At 41.1% G+C, this 16,027-nt stretch overlaps 1 protein-coding gene across 3 annotated transcripts in view; it reads right to left on the bottom strand.

The window, feature by feature from the left end:
- si:ch211-278j3.3 (E3 ubiquitin-protein ligase RNF19A) overlaps nt 1-5,124 on the bottom strand; it is a 34,801-nt gene extending 29,677 nt beyond the window's left edge. For all 3 annotated transcript variants that reach the window (XM_043685894.1, XM_043685902.1, XM_043685907.1), the window contains exon 1: nt 5,081-5,124. The gene's annotated coding sequence lies outside the window, so the exon portion shown is untranslated. The remainder of the gene's footprint in view (nt 1-5,080) is intronic.
- Between the last annotated feature and the right edge of the window lie 10,903 nt (nt 5,125-16,027).

The following is a 16,027-nucleotide window of genomic DNA, read 5'->3' as shown; positions in this document are numbered from 1 at the left end:
ACTCAAGGAAATTTCATTTTGCAATACTATGTTTGGTTTGGCTAATCTATACAGAAGTTAAAGTTACCCATGATTACAGCTATACCCTTATAGCATGCATCTCCGATTTATTGGTTAATAACTTCCCTGACATTTCCACCAATTTTGGGAAACATATAGATAATCCGCAGCAACGTTTTTTGCCCATTCGTATTTCTTGTCTCTACCCAAACAGATTCCCCATCATGATTTCCCAAACCAATATGCTTTCCCACTAATACATTGGCTTAATCTTTGTACTAACAATGCTATACCATCTCTTTTCCTTTTTTGTCTATCTTTCCCAAAAGATGAATAGCTCTGTCACCATCTTTGGTAACCCTGCAGCCGTGTCTTTGTAACCACAATTATGTCATTATTATTTATAATCTGTTTGTGCTGCTAATTCACCTAGCTTGTTGTGAATACTCCTTGCATTTAGACATTACATCTTTAGACTTATCTTTTAACCTTGTTTATGATGCAGCTTTATTTTATACTGTGACTCAATTTGTTTTTTGCCCTTGTTTTTTTCCCTTCCACTTTTACTTATCTTATGCCTTTGATTTCTATTGTTGTTTCTTTCTGAAGTTCTTTTGCAGGATCAGATATTTCCATATTTGGAACTGAATGCATATTTTCCTTATCTACTTACTGATAAGCATTGTCCAGTGACAAACAAACAAACAGAACCACAAACCAATTCTATTGCCTTTCCTACAATGAAGCAGGTTGCATCAACTGAAATGGGTTCATTCCCACAATGTACAGTCATCCATGATCACTGATACCACATGCTAGAAGTCTGCATAAGCTTTGTTGGAAGGTGCCATGATACCTGTATCCTTGAGAACTTCCTTGCTCCTCATTTCAAGGGCTGAATGCCATACAAGGTTGGTTACTGAAGGACAAAGGCTACCTTCTACAGCGATGGCTGATGACTTTATTGTGTAAGCCATTGACCGAGGATGAGCGTAGGTACAACGCACCTTACTCTAAGGCTTGGACTATCTTGGAACAGATGACAGGCCTCCTGAGGTTATGATAATAAACTAAAATCAAAATTGCTGGAGAAATGCAATAGATCTGGCAGCATCTGTGGAGGGAAATCTGTGCTTTCTCTGACTTGCAGAGTTTCCCCAATGACTTCTGTTTGTTTTGGATCTCCAGTATCTGCAATTGTTTGCTTTATATTATTACAGACAAGATAATGATGTTTGGATCAGTCCTTTATTTTTTGAACGAGGTGGTGGGTACAGTCCACAGTGCGCCGCATATCCCTTGCGTCCTGTGCAACTGGAACATGGAAAGAAGAAAAGAGATGGAAGGTGAAGAACTGGGGGAATGGCAGCAGTCATCAATGGAAGATACACAACCTGAGCAGGAGGAACATCACCTTCAGTATAACACAGTAATGCAGTGTCATGCACCATATGCTGGGTGGACTGAAATGACACCCGCTTCCAATAATTCAGTTGGATGAAGAGATTGCTCATTGACAGGAAATCTGCCATCGCTTGAAAGGCAAGCTGTTCCTTTATCATTCCCAGAAATATGCAAAGAGAACACAACAGAAAATAAAAGGTGCTTTTCTTGTTGTTCACTAAAAGTTAATGTTTTCAATTGATTTAAAGCTTTTCAACCTTCCAACGATGCATAGATTGGGCAATTTAGCATGGCCAATTCACCTATAGTGTTCAGGAATGTGTTGGTTAGGTGCATTAGTCATGGGTAAATGTTGAGTAGTGGGGTGAAGAAATGGGTTTGAGTGGATTACTCTTCGGAGGGTCAGTGTGGACTTGTTGGGCCAAAGGGCTTGTTTCCACACTGTAGGGATTCTATGATTCTATGTAATGTTCTCACATTGAACCAAAAAGGTGTTTCATTACACTGGGTGTTCAAGAAGGAATATTACTCCTTCAGACAGGCCACCCCAGTCCTGAAGAAAGGTTACACCAGAAACGTCAACTTCTCCACCACCTGCTGCTGCCCAGCTTGCTGTGTTCTTCCAGCCTCCTGCTTGTCTACCTACAGCCACAAGGAAGGGCAGCCTGTATGCTTGTAGCTTCATGTTAACAACTGTTGATCAAACAGGTGATAATGCAAAACAGCATTTGCGAATGTGAGCTTGTATTGGGAAGGGCTGTCCTCCATGCTACAATCTGCTTAATTCAGAGCTGTTGTTTATCCAAGGACTTTCCTGGCAACTTCAGTTCTTTTCCACTTTCCTATTGATTATTTTTTGATTTCTAGTTGGAGAAGAGTGTATTAGAAGGAAGGCACCCAAATATTTGCTCATCTTTAACTTCAGGAGAATGCAATTACTATAACTTGCCTTGTGTTACACTTGCCATTGCTTTTAACATTGAAATGAGCACAAAATCTTCCTTTTCTTCACGATGATGATGATGAAGAATTTTGACGTTGATTTTTATGGATTGCAAAATGTTTATTTGCCTTAAGCAAAAATGAATCTTAGTTGTCTATGATTTGTAATTATGATTGCATTGTTCTTTCTTTAAGCAAGGTCCACATGTTTTAATGGCTTCATTGTAATGTTGAAGTTATTATTTGATCCAAGAAGATAGTGTTCAGTACACCTGCTGGGAATGGATATCAGTGAACAACTAGAACAATGTAATTATAGCATAAAGTACCTCCATCTACAAAACTTTTAAGTATTACAAGATAGTGTCCCTCCTCAGATATTGAAACATGGATTGTTATAAGGCACAAAAACACCTGTGTCTGGATAAAAATTAAGACCGAGATTGCAACTTGCTTTCAATTTAACATTCCTCCAAAAAGAATGCTGAATGAAATTATTTCCTTGATGTAACCACATTGCCAATAACAATACATCACACAGTTAGTTCAAAAATGGCTGATATGAAGTCTATGTTTGGGCCATTAACTGCAAGTTTTCATATAAATTTTCCATTAGTCTCAGATGTAACTTCAGAAATCTCAAACAAATTTATCAAATCCTGTAGGTTGCATTGTATATTAAAGGTAACTAATAATTTATAAGAATTGATAAAATCATGAGGAGCAGAAAGTGAATGACAATGACTAAGGTGGGGAGTTAAAAATTAGGGGGCATATTTTTAAACTAAGAGGAAAAAGATTTAAAAAGAACATGAGAGGCAACTTTTTTTTAACATCAAGTCTGGTTAGTGTGGGTAATGAACCACTGGAAGAAGTGGTGGATGCAGGTAGAGTTACAACGTTTAAATGACATTAGAATTGTGACATGAATAGGAAAGCTTGGTCTGTATCCCTCCAAAAAGCAATTAAGTGGGACTAGTTTAGTTTGGAACACGTTGGCATGGACTAATTAGACTGAAGGGTCTGTTTCCAATGTATGTGACTCTATGACTTTGAACAGTTTAAAAATGCATACTCATCATTAAACAGGAAGAGGCTGTAATTCTAATTCGTCATAACGAAATCACACAGGAAAGACTGACACCTTTGGACAGGAGGGCCAACTACATGACCTCCCTCACTGCCCTCCCAAAAAATGCTTTCCCATTAAAAGGGTGTAAAACAAACTCTCTTAACAAGTCATAATCAGAATGCCAATTCCATCAATTGGCAAGATTGAATGGTTAGAATACATGAATAATGAAAACAAATCTGCTCATATAATTTGCCTTCTACTGATGTAAACGAAAGAGCTTTCCACTGTGTTGCAATCATCACCACTTCCCCACTGCTGCTGCAACACACCGAAACAAGGGTTACATCATATGAAGTCTATGTTTGCGCCATTAACTGCAAGTTTTTATATAAATTTCCACTGGAGCATGCAAATTTTTCTGAACCAAATGTTAAGAAATCCTCATTGCAGAGGTGATATTTAATCCAAAATTGTACATCTCTGAAACATTAAGCAGCTCAAGTTGTTGCTCTGGCTTCTTTTACTCATGTGGCTGCAATACCTTGCAACAACAAATATGTTAATTGTGAAGTTAGTTATCTTGCAATAGATACAGAACAATGCAACATAATGGGCACAGAACGTACTGTCCTGTTAGTGCCACTGGACAAAGTATCTAATGATTTTCAATTATCTTTTGTGTACAGTAGCCGATTCCAATAACAAAGCATTTTGTAATGTTGAAAATAGCTGAAGAAAATGTCAAGCCAACTCTAGAATTACCACCACACTTCATCTTCTGCTTAAGTTCAATTCATTGGAACCATGTAAAATATACGTTATAATGAAAGATAGTTCACAGATTCTTTTTCCTGTTTGTAAAGCATAGCTCGGAGTTCTGGACCATCTTGTGAAAGCACTGTCACAGTTGACAGCCCTTGCTAATGAAAAGTGCTCAATGATACAAAGTAGGCTCCAAGGAAGAAATAAGACATTTACAAATTGATATGGATAGATTAGGTGAAGGTGCCAAAATTTGGCAGATGAAGTTTAATGAGGATAACACAAGGGTGGTGGTGGAGGGTTGTTTTTCAGACTGGAGGCCTGTGACCAGCGGAGTGCCACAAGGATCGGTGATGGGTTCTCTGCTTTTTGTCATTTACATAAATGATTTGGATGCGAGCATAAGAAGTACAGTTAGTAAATTTGCAGATGACACCAAAATTGGAGATATAGTGGACAGCAAAGAGGGTTACCTCAGATTACAACAGGATCTTGACCAGATGGGGCAATGGGTCGAGAAGTGGCAGATGGAGTTTAATTCAGATAAATACGAGATGCTGCATTTTGGGAAAGCAAATCTTAGCAGGATATAAATATTGCGTGCAATTCTGGTCTCCTTCCTATCGGAAGGATGTTGTAAAATTTGAAAGGGTTCAGAAAAGATTTACAAGGATGTTGCCAGGGTTGGAGGATTTGAGTTATAGGGAGACGCTGAACAGGCTGGGGCTGTTTTCTCTGGAGCGTTGAAAGCTGAGGGGTGACCTTATAGTGGTTTACAAAATTATGAGGGGCATGGATAGGGTAAATAGACAAAGTCTTTTCTGTGCTGTATATCTCTATGACTCTAACTGTGAGGTTATTCATTTTGATCACAGGTATAGAAAGACAGCTGGTTACCTTCATGGAGAGAAACTGCAGACTTCTTTGGCGCAGAGGTACCTGAATAGCAGAATAGCAGAAATACATGAATAGCAGAAAACTTATACAGGTTCAGCAGATGATAAGAAAGGTAAATGGAATACTTATATTTATTGCTGCACGTGTTACTGTGCAAGGCATTAGTGACACTGCGCCTGGAGTACTACAAACTGTTTTGGTCCCCTTACTTGAGGGATATAGTTGTATTAGAGGCAGTTCAGAGGAGGTTCACTAGATTAATTCCAGAGATGTGGGAGTTGTCTTACAAAGAGTGATTGAACCTATATTCTCTAGAATTTAGAAAAATGAAAGGAGATCTAATTGAGGTGTAAAAGATGTGAAAGGGTAGTGCAGTTTCATAGCTCCTTGAAGGTGGAGTCATGGGTAGATAGGATAGTGAAGGAAGCATTTGGTATGCTTTCCTTCATTGGTCAAAATACTGAGTACAGGAGTTGGAGGTCACGTTGCGGCTGTACAGGACATTGGTTAGACCACTATTGGAATACTGCGTGCAAGTCTGATCTCCTGCCTATCGGAAGGATGCTGTGAAACTTGAAAGAGTTCAGAAAAGATCTAGAAGGATGTTGCCAGGGATGGAGGGTTTGAGCTATAGGGGGAGGTTTAATAGGCTGGTGCTGTTTTCCCTGCAGCATTGGAGGCTGAGCGGTGACCTGATAGAGGGTTATAAAATCATGAGGGACAGAGATAGGATAAATAGACAAAGTCTTTTCCCTGGAGTGGCAGAGTCCAGAACTAGAGGGCATAGGTTTAGGGTGAGAGGGGAAAGACATAAAAGAGACCTAAGGGGCAACCTTTTCACACAAAGGGTGGTACGGTATGGAATGAGGTGCCAGAGAAAATGGTGGAGGCTAGTACAATTGCAATATTTAAAAGGCATCTGGATGGGTATATGAATAGGAAGGGTTTGGAGGGATACGGGCTAGGTACTGGCAGGTGGGACGAGATTGGGTTGGGATATCTGGTCGGCGTGGATGAGTTGGACCGAAGGATCTGTTTGTGTGCTGTAAATCTCTATGACAAACTTGACATTAATGGAATATTTTCTCTTGTAGGGCAATCTAGAACAGGAGGTCATAGCTTTAGGGGTCACAGATTTACGAGAGAGGAGGTCAAATTACTTCTCTCAAAGAGTTGTGAATCTGTAGAATTTACTGATCCACAGGTGGATGCTGAGGCATTAAGTAACTTTAAGGAGGCAACAGACATTTGTAGTTCGTAGTGAGTTGAAGTGTTTAGCAGATTGGAATGCTGAATTGAGGCGGAGGTGAAATTAGCCATTATCGTATTGAATGGAGGAGCAGGCTCAAGGACCAAATTGCATACTCCTGTGCCTAGTTCTTATGGTCTTTGAAAAGAATGGTTGCCAGTACTCGTATTATCATCACGGAAATCCTGCTGACCTATCTGGAATGTCTTGGGTAGATTGGTCCCCAATAATTTGATTTGTTGGTATTACGAAAGATATGGTATTGCAAGGGGGAAATGGCGAGGGGAGGACGCCCACATCACCCCTTAGGCAGAAGATGGACTAAAACATATTACAAGTGCTGTTTGTCACAGAGTCAGAGAGATATACAGCACAGAAACAGACCCTTTGGTCCAACTCTTCCATGCTGGCCGGATATTCTGAATAAATCTAGTCTCATTTGCATTAAAAACAAGTTTTGCTCTATACCTCATGGTAGATTGTCTACAAATTGTAAAAAAATTCATTTGTGGGATGTGGGTGTTCTGGCTGGCCAGCATTTATTGCCCTTCTCTAGTTGCCCTTGAGGAAGTGGTAGTGAGTTGACATCTTGCCTATCTGCTGCAAGGTTTACTTCAAGAGCTAGCTGTCATATTGGCAGTGGTTACTGGATGTTACTATTCATTGCGAGTGTGGAAGGTTGACATTTTCTCCTGGCACAGGTAGGATTTTCACTGAGTTAGTGTTGGCCGGCATTGGTGTGAGACTCGCTCTTGAAGCAAAAATATCAAACATGATTTTCAAAGTGCTTGTGCAAAGTTTTGGTCGCTATGGGTTTGCCAGTGCAACCAATAATTAGGGGCACTGTCTGTTAAGGCAGACATCTAATCCAGAAATGCTGATCAATAAGTCGGTCAGGAAAAAATACTTGCAATTTCAAATAAAGAAATGCCTGATCACAACAAAAGAACTTCACAAAGAAACAAATCCCCATCCATTCATCCTGGTTATAGAAAAGCACTTCGTCAGTGAGCTGACCTTAATATTCCCAGTTGTTAAAAGGTCATTCTGATGGTTTCTCCTCAATTGCCAATGAGAGGTAGTGAAAAGATTTATATTCCTTGACAGTTTGAAGACCAATATCCAAAGAATGTTTTTGAAAGTTACAGGAATGAAAAATACTTTTTTCTCCATGACTTCATGTTGAATGAGATTGAACTGCAGAATACATTTTCACTGGACCATTGTGTAAAGATCAGAATACTACTTTTGGGTCCATTTTATTGAAATCAGCATGGAAGCATCGCCAGCAAAATTATTGAAAAGGAAAAAGAAAATTACTCAACATCCACAGCAAAATGAGCGACAAAAAAAAACTCAAGAGGAGAAGGAATTAACATAATAGTTTGAAGAAATTTAGTTTTAATATATGACAGGTACAGAAAGAGTCAGAGAGTCAGAGATGTACAGCATGGAAACAGACTGTTCGGTCCAACTTGTCCATGCCGACTAGATATCCCAACCCAATCTAGTCTCACCTGCCAGCACCCAGCCCATATCCCTCTAAACCCTTCCTATTCATATACCCAGCCAAATGCCTCTTAAATATTGCAATTGTACCAGCCTCCACCACTTCCTCTGGCAGCTCATTCCATATACGTACCATCCTCTGTGTGAAAATGTTACCACTTAGGTCTCTTTTATATCTTTCCCCTCTCACCCTAAACCTATGCCGTCTAGTTCTGGACACCCCAATCCCAGGGAAAAAACTAACTGTATCTCTTATGCTCGCATCCAAATCATCTATGTAAATGACAAAAAGTAGAGGTCCCAGCACCGATCCTTGTGGCACTCCACTGGTCACAGGCCTCCAGTCTGAAAAACAACCCTCCACCACCACCCTCTGTCTTCTACATTCGAGCCAATTCTGTATCCAAATGGCTAATTCTCCCTGTATTCTGAGAGATCTAACGTTACTTACCAGTCTCCCATGGGGAACCTTGGTCGAACGCCTTCCTGAAGTCCATATAGATCACATCTACTGCTCTGCCCACAATCTTCTTTATTACTTCATCAAAAAACTCAGTCAAGTTTGTGAGACATGATTTCCCATGCACAAAGCCATGTTGACTATCCCGAATCAGTCCCTTCCTTTCCAAATACTTGTACATCCTGTCCCTCAGGATTCCCTCCAACAACTTGCCCACCACTGAGGTCAGGCTCACCAGTCTATAGTTCCCTGGCTTGTCCTTACCACCCTTCTTAAACAGTGGCACCACATTTGCCAACCTCCAGTCTTCCAGCACCTCACCTGTGACTATCAATGATACAAATATCTCAGCAAGAGGCCCAACAATCACTTCTCTAGCTTCCCACAGGGTTCTAGGGTACACATGAGCAGGTCCTGGGGATTTATCCACCTTTAACCGTTTCAAGACATCCAGCAATTCCTCTCTGTAATCTAGACATTTTGCAAGATGTCACCATCTATTTCCCTACAGTCTATATCTTCCATATCCTTTTCCACAGTAAATATTGATGCAAAATATTCATTTAGTATCTCCCCCATTTTCTGTGGCTACACACAAAGGCCGCCCTCTGAATTTTGAGGGGCCCTATTCTGTCCCTCGTTACCCTTTTGTCCTTAATATATTTGTAAAACCCCTTTTGGATTCTCCTTAATTCTATTTGCCAAAGCTATCTCATGTCCCCGTTTTGCCCTCCTGATTTCCCTCTTAAATATACTCTACTGCCTTTATAATCTTCTAAGGATTCACTCAATCTATCCTGTCTATACCTGACATATGCTTCCTTCTTTTTCTTAACCAAACCCTCAATTTCTTTAGTCATCCAGCATTCCCTATACCTACCAGCCTTCCCTTTCACCCTGACAGGAATATACTTTCTCTGGATTCTTGTTTCTCATTTCTGAAGGTTTCCCATTTTCCAACCATCCCTTTACCTGCGAACGTCTGCCTCCAATCAGTTTTTTAAAGTTCTTGCCTTTCTCCAATTTAGAACTTCAACTTTTAGATCTGGTCTATCCTTTTCCATCACTATTTTAAAATGAATAGAATTATGATCGCTGGCCCCAAAGTGCTCCCTCACTGACACCTCAGTCACTTGCCCTGCCTTATTTCCCAAGAGTAGGTCAAGTTTTGCACCTTCTCTAGTAGGTACATCCACATACTGAATCAGAAAATTGTCCTGTGCACACTTAACAAATTCCTTTCCATCTAAACCTTTAACACTATGGCACCCCAGTCGATGTTTGGAAATTTAAAATCCCCTACCATAATACCCTATTATTCTTACAGATAGCTGAGATCTCCTTACAAGTTTGTTTCTCAATTTCCCTCTATTGGGTGTCTATAATACAATCCCAATAAGGTGATCATCCCTTTCTTATTTCTCAGTTCCACCCAAATAACTTCCCCGGATGTATTTCCAGGAATATCCCCCCTAAGCACAGGTGTAATGCTATCCTTTATCAAAAATGCCACTCCCCCTCCTCTCTTGCCTCCCTTTCTATCCTTCCTGTAGCATTTGTATCTTGGAACATTAAGCTGCCAGTCCTGCCCATCCCTGAGTCATGTTTCTGTAATTGCTATGATATCCCAGTCCCATGTTCCTAACCATGCCCTGAGTTCATCTGAATTCCCTGTTTGGCCCTTTGCATTGAAATAAATGCAGTTTAATTTATTAGTCCCTACCTTGGCCCTGCCTGCCCTGACTGTTTGACTCACTTCTGTTCTCAGCTGTACCCGTCTCAGATCGATCTCTTTCCTCACTTTCTTCCTGGGTCCTACCCCCCCATCCCCCCACCTTACTAGTTTAAATCCTCCCAAGCAGTTCTAGCAAATTTCCCTGCCAGTATATTAGTCCCCTTCCAATTTAGGTGCAATCCATCCTTCTTGTACAGGTCACTTCTACCCCAAAAGAGATTCCAATGATCCAAAAATGTGAATCCTTCTCCTATACACCAGCTCCTCAGCCATGCATTCATCTGCTCTATCCTCCTATTCCTGTCCTCACTAGCTCGTAGCACTGGGAGTAATCCAGATATTACTACCCTTGAGAACCTCCTTTTTAAATTTCTGCTTAACTCTCTGTAATCTCCTTTCAGAATATCAACCTTTTCCCTTCCTATGTCGTTGGTTTCAATGTGGACAATGACCTCCTGCTGGCCTCTCTCCCCCATGAGAACATTCTGCACCCACTCTGAGACATCCTTGATCCTGGCACCAGAGAAACACACCATTCTGTTTTTTCTTTGCTGGCCACAGAAACGTCTGTCTGTACCTCAGACTACAGAATCCAACAATTGATCTGTTGGAAACCAGCATATCCTTTGTTGCATTAGAGCCAGTCTCAATACCAGAAACTTGGTTGTTCATGCTACGTTCCCTTAAAAACCATTACCCCTTACATTTTCCAAAACAGCATACCTGTTTGAAATGTGTATATCCACAAAAGACTCCTGCACTAGCTGCCTACCTCTCTTACCCTTCCTCGAGTTAACCCATCTATGTGACTGTATCTGAGACTTACCCCCTTTTCTATAACTGCCATCCATCACATACTGTTGCTGTTGCAAATTCCTCATTGCTTCTATCTGTCTCTCCAACCAATCCATTCGATCTGATCAGATTTGCATCCAACAGCATTAATGGCAGATATAATCCGCAGTAACCCTTAAAATCTCTTTAAACTCCCACATCTGACAAGTAGTACATATCACTGCTCCTTCACAATCTACAGACGCAGAAAATAACACCGTCTTATTCCTCTACAAATACTGCCCCAGGTTAAATTAATAACTATGGCTTATATTTTAAGTTTAATCAAGAGACTTATCTCCAAAAGCATATAACCAACAAAGAACCCACTGTATTCACTAATACAGCCTTTCTCTTGGACAGACTTAAAACAACAATTAACTTATCTGCTTCTGTGCTGTGAACTTCGCCCAACAGTAGAAAGGATGGGGAGCAAAGCTTTCACTAGCCACATCATGTACAAGAAATATATTTTTCTATAACTCTAAGTGCAAATATGAAATGGTGCAGTGAAAGTCCTCAATATAATTTTCGTATGCATTCCCAGGATTTGAGAATTCTGGGTAAACAGCAATTTTTTTTATTGGTTGGATCTTAAACCTGTTCCGGAAAGACTACTCTCACCACGGTTGTTCAAAGCACTGCCTTTCATTAGATTGGGTTAATCACAAGAAATCTGTTGGCAACTTGCTGTGTTTCCCAACCCCTTGATCCAGAGGATGCTCGGAAGGTTACTCTATTGAGTAGAGATGAAATATGGGCAATGCATGAATTGAATAGGCCATTGGGGAGTGGAATGCACCCTGCAATAATGATGATTTCAATCAGCTTGTGGGTTTTTTTTGTCGGTGGAGGAGATGTGGAAACTGTGGTGTTTGAAAGACTAGGAGGCAGGGAAGAGATATTGAGCAGAGGACTCTGATTATGAGATTCAATTGATTGTCAACAAGATGTAAAAGAGATTAACTTTGTTAGATCCATTGACAGTTTTTTGCTGCTGGAATGATAGGGAAAGTGCTGAGGTTCTGAATGCCAAGGCAACAGCGTCCAAATTGGATCCAGTTAGTTTGGTTGGATGTGATCGCTCACCAGTAAAGTCTGCCAAAAAGCAGTCTCAGACTATACAAGGTTCTCTTTTCTGTTGGAAAGAGAAACATTCTTAAATGCTAAATTCTTTCTCCACAAGGGAACTCTATTGACGGAGAAACTTTTGCGAGAAAAGATCATTTTTAGCTGGCTTAAAGTCTCCTTTTCCAAAAATAAACAACTTTTTTGGAGGATATTCTATTTTGCTACCGAGTTGCCAGGCATCAAAATATGTCAATTAAAGTTTTGTAACTTTCCAAACTGAGCTCAGACTAAACAGAGAATTTAGTGACATAAACAGACAAACGTGGTAAAATAAAAAAAAAACACATAATAGGAAACCTATTTCCATGACAAATAACTGACACATCCTTACAAGAGTTGTTAAAAAATATATAACATTTACTGAGAAAGTTAGGATTAAAGCTTGTACTTGATACAATTATTTAGTGCAATATGGAACAAAATAAATGACATTTGTAGATAAGCTCAGGTGAGCAAAATATAGAAGAGTACAAAGACTATTAACCTATTATTTTATATTTGGTGGTCTTAATCTGTTAAAATGGATTTGGCTGACAACTGTTGATCCTTTAAAAGATTTAGGCTCATGCTAAGGGTGGAAGGAAGGAGGAGCATATTCCACAGCAGACCAGTTTTTCCAAGTAGAGAGTAGACTTCTTAAAAATCTTATTTGGCTCGTCAACAATAAAACAACAAGCAGCCAAAATTCAATTTATATTTAACTTTTCAACCCATCTTAGTGCGTAAAGGTTGAAGCAAGCCATATTCTTGCAATTGAAAGATTTTAAAAATGCATCTATGTTTCTTCTTCAAATATGTATGAAAGTGACCATAATGCAGAAGCTACAAAATTATGATAAACTATAATTAACTCAGTGGTAGTTGCAGACGTTCAACATATGGCAGTCCCAACCTCCAGTCAAATGAAATTATATAAACTGGAATGGGATAAAATTTTATTCCCCACTTGTGGTATACTACTTCTCACATTTTGTACTTCAATCAGTTTTCACACAATGTGAATGAGGGAAATAGTGAATAATGCATACAGTGCTTTATTATATTCCATACTCACATTCTGGCCAATAATTCAGAATTGAAAGAGTGAATCAAAGCAACATTTAAAAACAGCAAATCTTCAATAGTTTACATTAACACCCCTTGTAAATAGTAAGTAATCCTACTCAAATACAGGCACCTTGAATCTGTTCATAAGTAAACATTCCAAAAAGGCCATTCAAAAGACTATTGTTTTTCTGTTCATTATGGGAACAGGAGGTTACACTGAACAGCCAAGATATAAAATTTGTTTCTACGTTATGCAAGATATTCTGCTTTATAAACACTGACAATGATACAACAGGAAAACATTCATTATGAAAGGTGGTATTCAAAAATATTTCCAAAAGTATTTAAAAAAAAGTTAAATATTTTTCTTTAGTAATATTTAACGTACTAACTTTACCTGAAAAAGGATCAGTATTTAATTACATAGCAGATTAAGTATCATAATCCGAAATGTTTTTTTGTTGACATCAACAAGGAACAAAAAAATTTAGACACTTCTTCCTGTTTCTTCAGTCAATGATCCATTCATGATGCAAGGTTGAATGGCCTAAATAGGGAGAGAGGTATAGCCCTTTCACAAAGGAATGTAAAGGCATTTCTTCACACCCTTCAACTTAACTCGTTAGAATTTTCTCACTAAGGTATCAGTCTAGTTTGTTTGATCACATTCACTTGTAGTACAGGTGCAAGGGGAATGCGTTTAATGATTTTTTGCAACAGTTCACGTTACCATCCTAGACTTAATTCAAAGGTTTGGTGGCATTGTCATGACACCCTTCTTCAGCCTTAAACTAAGGAGATGTGGCCAGGTAATGCAGTATTGAATACATTAAATCATAATGAGTCTGCAGTATGTCTTGTTATTGTTCTGCATGTGGATCCAGACATTAAATTAATTTTAAGCAAAAAAATCCAAATTATTCTATGATATTCTGGGTAATCCAAGGTGGAGTTTGGGAAAAATTTCTGGCTGTAAGAGCTGCTCCTTTTTTTGAGGTATTTTAGGTGTTGGAGGTGATTTCCTCGAATTCCAGGAGCAGCAATTACTGTTTTATATGCTGTTGCATTGTTTTGGAACTTTGGGGAAAAAAAAGTCAAAGGGAGAAGAACAGACAAAGGAAGCACATGGTGAAGACAGTACAGGAGAGCGCGCGGGAGAGCGAGAGAGAGAGAGAGAGAGCGCGCCAGCGAGAGGGGGAGAGCGCGCCAGCGAGAGGGGGAGAGCGCGCCAGCGAGAGGGGGAGAGCGCGCCAGCGAGAGGGGGAGAGCGCGCCAGCGAGAGGGGGAGAGCGCGCCAGCGAGAGGGGGAGAGCGCGCCAGCGAGAGGGGGAGAGCGCGCCAGCGAGAGGGGGAGAGCGCGCCAGCGAGAGGGGGAGAGCGCGCCAGCGAGAGGGGGAGAGCGCGCCAGCGAGAGGGGGAGAGCGCGCCAGCGAGAGGGGGAGAGCGCGCCAGCGAGAGGGGGAGAGCGCGCCAGCGAGAGGGGGAGAGCGCGCCAGCGAGAGGGGGAGAGCGCGCCAGCGAGAGGGGGAGAGCGCGCCAGCGAGAGGGGGAGAGCGCGCCAGCGAGAGCGCGAGAGAGAGAGAGGGAGAGCGCGAGAGAGAGAGGAAGAGCGCGAGAGAGAGAGAGAGGGAGAGCGCGAGAGAGAGAGAGGGAGAGCGCGAGAGAGAGAGAGGGAGAGCGCGAGAGAGAGAGAGGGAGAGCGCGAGAGAGAGAGAGGGAGAGCGCGAGAGAGAGAGGGAGAGCGCGCGAGAGAGAGGGAGAGCGCGCGAGAGAGAGTGAGGGAGAGCGCGAGAGAGAAAGAGAGCGCGAGAGAGAGTCAAATAGAGCGAGAGCGAGAGCGAAAGAAAGAGAACCTGCACAGTTACCGCCTTTGCTTTTTGAATTCGAGTATCGCTGGACAACGGAGTGCATCTGGGAAAATTAACAAACAGTGAAATTCACAACGAATCTTGGAGGAACTGTTGGGCGAAGTTCACAGCACAGAAGCAGATAAGTTAATCGTTGTTGGGTTGCGCTTCGGCGGGTCGGTGTGGACTTGTTGGGCCGAAGGGCCTGTTTCCACACCGTAAGTAATCTAAGTAATCTAAAAAAAAAAAAGACGGTGTTATTTTCTGGGTCTGTAGATTGTGAAGGAGCAAAAATGGCCTTTGCAGTGATATGTACTTCTTGTCAGATGTGGGAGTTTAAAGAGAGTTTAAAAGGTTACTGCGGATTATATCTGCCATTAATGCTATTGATGCGAATCTCATCAGGTCGAGTGGATCGGTTGGAGAGACAGATAGAAGCGATGAGAAATTTACAACAGCAACAGTATGTGATGGAGGCAGTTATAGGAAGAGGGAAAGTCTCAGATACAATCACATAGATGGGTTAACTCCTGGAAGGGTAAGAGAGGTAGGCAGCTAGTGCAGGACTCAGGGGAATGTAGCAAGAACAGCCAAGTTTCTGGTATTGAGACTGGCTCTAATGCAACGAGCGGTACGACGGCTTCTAAGAGATCAATTGTGTTAGGGGATCCTGTAGTCAGAGGTACAGACAGACATTTCTGTGGCCAGCAGAGAAAAAACAGAATGGTGTGTTGTTGCTCTGGTGCCAGGTCTCAGAAAGGTGCAGAATGTTCTCATGGGGAAAGAGAGGCCAGCAGGAGGTCATTGTCCACACTGGAACCAACGACATAGGAAAGGAAAAGGTTGAGATTCTGAAAGGAGATTACAGAGAGTTAGGCAGGAATTTAAAAAAGGAGGTCCTCAAGGGTACTAACATCTGGATTACTCCCAGTCATACGAGCTAGTGAGGGCAGGAATAGGAGGATAGAGCAGATGAGTGCATGGCTGAGGTGTAAGGGAGAAGGATTCACATTTTTGGATCATTGGAATCTCTTTGGGGTAGAAGTGACCTGTACAAGAAGGACGGATTGCACCAAAATTGAAAGGGGACTAATATACTGGCAGGGAAATTTGCTGGAACTGCTTGGGAAGATTT

This window comes from Chiloscyllium plagiosum, chromosome 3 (genome assembly GCF_004010195.1).
Source record: "Chiloscyllium plagiosum isolate BGI_BamShark_2017 chromosome 3, ASM401019v2, whole genome shotgun sequence".
NCBI lineage: Eukaryota > Metazoa > Chordata > Chondrichthyes > Orectolobiformes > Hemiscylliidae > Chiloscyllium > Chiloscyllium plagiosum.
The sequence above is the reverse complement of the archived record's forward strand: the minus strand, read 5'-3'. Positions and strand labels throughout refer to the sequence as shown.